Source organism: Danio rerio, chromosome 11 (genome assembly GCF_052040795.2).
Source record: "Danio rerio strain M-AB ecotype USA chromosome 11, GRCz13ab, whole genome shotgun sequence".
Taxonomy (NCBI): domain Eukaryota; kingdom Metazoa; phylum Chordata; class Actinopteri; order Cypriniformes; family Danionidae; genus Danio; species Danio rerio.
Genome location: NC_141031.1, coordinates 45,832,501 through 45,835,000, shown reverse-complemented (window position 1 = coordinate 45,835,000; position 2,500 = coordinate 45,832,501). Strand labels below are relative to the sequence as shown.

General features: G+C 43.8%; 1 non-coding gene across 2 annotated transcripts in view; it reads right to left on the bottom strand.

The window, feature by feature from the left end:
- Positions 1-2,189: 2,189 nt before the first annotated feature.
- Positions 2,190-2,500, bottom strand: part of LOC147834923 (uncharacterized) — a 5,360-nt gene continuing 5,049 nt past the window's right edge. For both annotated transcript variants that reach the window (XR_015502955.1, XR_015502956.1), the window contains exon 4: positions 2,190-2,500. This exon is cut by the window's right edge and continues 187 nt beyond it. This is a non-coding gene — a transcript (uncharacterized LOC147834923).

Genomic DNA, 2,500 nt, shown 5'->3' with positions numbered 1-2,500 from the left:
AAAACGCATAAGTTTTGTTACGGTTACGCCATCCGTCCACACTACACCGGAGTTTTCGAGCGGCGAAAGCGGAGCGTTTTGGAAACGCTGGAGAGGCCGTTTTCATTCTAAAACGCTGCTGCTCCGTCTCAGTGTGGATGAGGGAAGACGGAGACATCTGAAAACGGAGGCGGGGCTGCCGAGATTTGCTACCTGATTGGGGCTTTTGTGTTATTGCGTATCCCTCCCTTATTCATCAAGCCCCTATCACATGACATGGCTTTAACACTACCGGAAGACAGCAGACCAGCCTTCACTGCAAACAACAACATGGGCACAGAAATGGGAGCGTTGTTTGCACTATTGTCTGTTTTAGGCGCCATTGTGCAGTTATTCATTTGTTACGTTTAGTAGCAACTCGACCTCGTTGTCTGTCTACAAAAATACCTCTCTTGCTTTCTTTGCCATCGCGTTCATTGTTTAACCGGCGTTTGTTGACTAACAATAACCAAATGCTAAGTGAGACAAATGCTTCCTGTTTATACTAGAACCAGGGCCGGCGCGTCCACGACACCTCCCTTACCACCCGTGTTCTCAGTTATGTCCGCGACACCTCCCTCACCATCCGCGTCCTCAGTCATATTCGCGCATAGGCGACAATATAGAGAGTGCGGCGTCAGCGACACCTCCATCAGCACCCATGTGTCCTCTGTTATATCCGCGCATAGGGCGACAAAATAGAGGTCTGCGACACCCGCGCATCCTCAGTTATATCCGCACATAGGACGGCAGAATAGAGAGTGCGGCGTCTGCGACACCTCCCTCCGCACCCGCGAGTCCTCAGTTATATCCGCGCATAGGGCAGCAGAATAGAGGTCCGCAACATCTCACTTGTTTTTCATAACCGGTGATTTTCGTTTTCACATTGGGGTTGAGGGTGGCGTGATCGTCCTCTGCCTAGAGCGGCAGTTCAGCTTGCTCCAGCCCTGACTAGAACGCACATGCCCAGAGTGCACGAATGGTCACGTGATATACGTTTTGATGGCGTAGTGTGGACGGAGATCAAGTCAAGTCAAGTCAAGTTTTATTTGTCACATACATAGTTATACAAAGTATGACCAGCAGTGAAATGTAGGTCAGGTCCGCTCCAGAGATAGTGCAAGTATAGATAAACAAAAATTAAATATTAAGGAAAAAGAAAAAAAAAAAAGTGCAAAAAAAAAGATGTGCAAAAAATTATACAAGGTAATAAGAATAGCAGCAATATGATGTACTTATGAATATGACTACTATAATGATAAATACGAAAAAATCACGTAACACCGGGTTAGAATTTAGCAGCCTGATGGCCTGGGGAAAGAAACTCCTCCTAAGTCTCTCAGTTTTTGCCATCAAGCTACAGAAACGCTAGTGTGGACGCGGATCGTTTTTGATCTAAAACGCCGTTTTAAAACTAAAACGCACTAGTGTAAACGGGGCCTGAAATAAGAGTCTCAAGAACTTTAAACAGAATCAGACCAGTTTTCTGGAGCTGAAAGAAATGCATGTAAACGTTCTCTCACATGCGTGTCCGTCACACGGCGCTTGTCAGATTTGCCGAAAGCGTTTTCACACTGCAAACATGTTTATCTCCGAGCAACATCCTCGCATAACCTGCTTCATTTCCACATCACAGAGCATCTCCATCCTTCATCTGTGTGTGACCCTGATCATTTATCTCCATACAGACGCCGGTAATGAGCGCTGCTGATTTCAGGGATGCTGGAAAGTTTTTCTACGGTGACCTCGAGAGCCACACAAGGTCTTTCCGCTAATAAAAACGAGCCGAGCACAGAGGATGGAGTTAAAGGTGAAGAGGATAATGTGTTTGATGTGAAAATACTTTCATCTTTACTTCTCCACTGATGAGAATGTCCAGACCAGACACTTATATCTGAAAACAAGCTGGGTCAGGTGACGGTGGCCGCACACACATCACACTTTTACACTTTATTTTAAGGTATCCTATATTAAGGATACAGTGTAGCGTTTATCTATTGAGTAACATGAATTATTTACATGCACTGTATACATTAAACAAAGTTCGGTTTCATTCTCGGTTTGCGGGCAAAAATAATTAGGAAAAGGCTGTGTGAGGTTTTAAATGTGTCCGCTTGAGTACTGCTAAACACAACAACAATGTAGGAGAGTAAAGAACGGTTTCATAAAGACAGTTGTTGTTTACTTTATTGGTGATTCCAAATGTTAAATTTAATCATATGTTTGGCTAACAGTTATGGAGAATTGAATGTTTCCCCACTCAAACTGAATGCACCAGAGAGATGTTTCAAAGATGGCCGCCAAGTGAAATGACTTGCCTTATAGGGACTTTGACTCAACCACAAATCATCATCACAGTTTACACACAAACACATTTCTCTGCTGTTAAAACTAATTATTAGAAGCGCGACAAGTGATTTATGAAACCTTATCCTGAAAGTCTTAAAGCAAGTGTAAGCAGAAAGCACATCATTTCCATCAA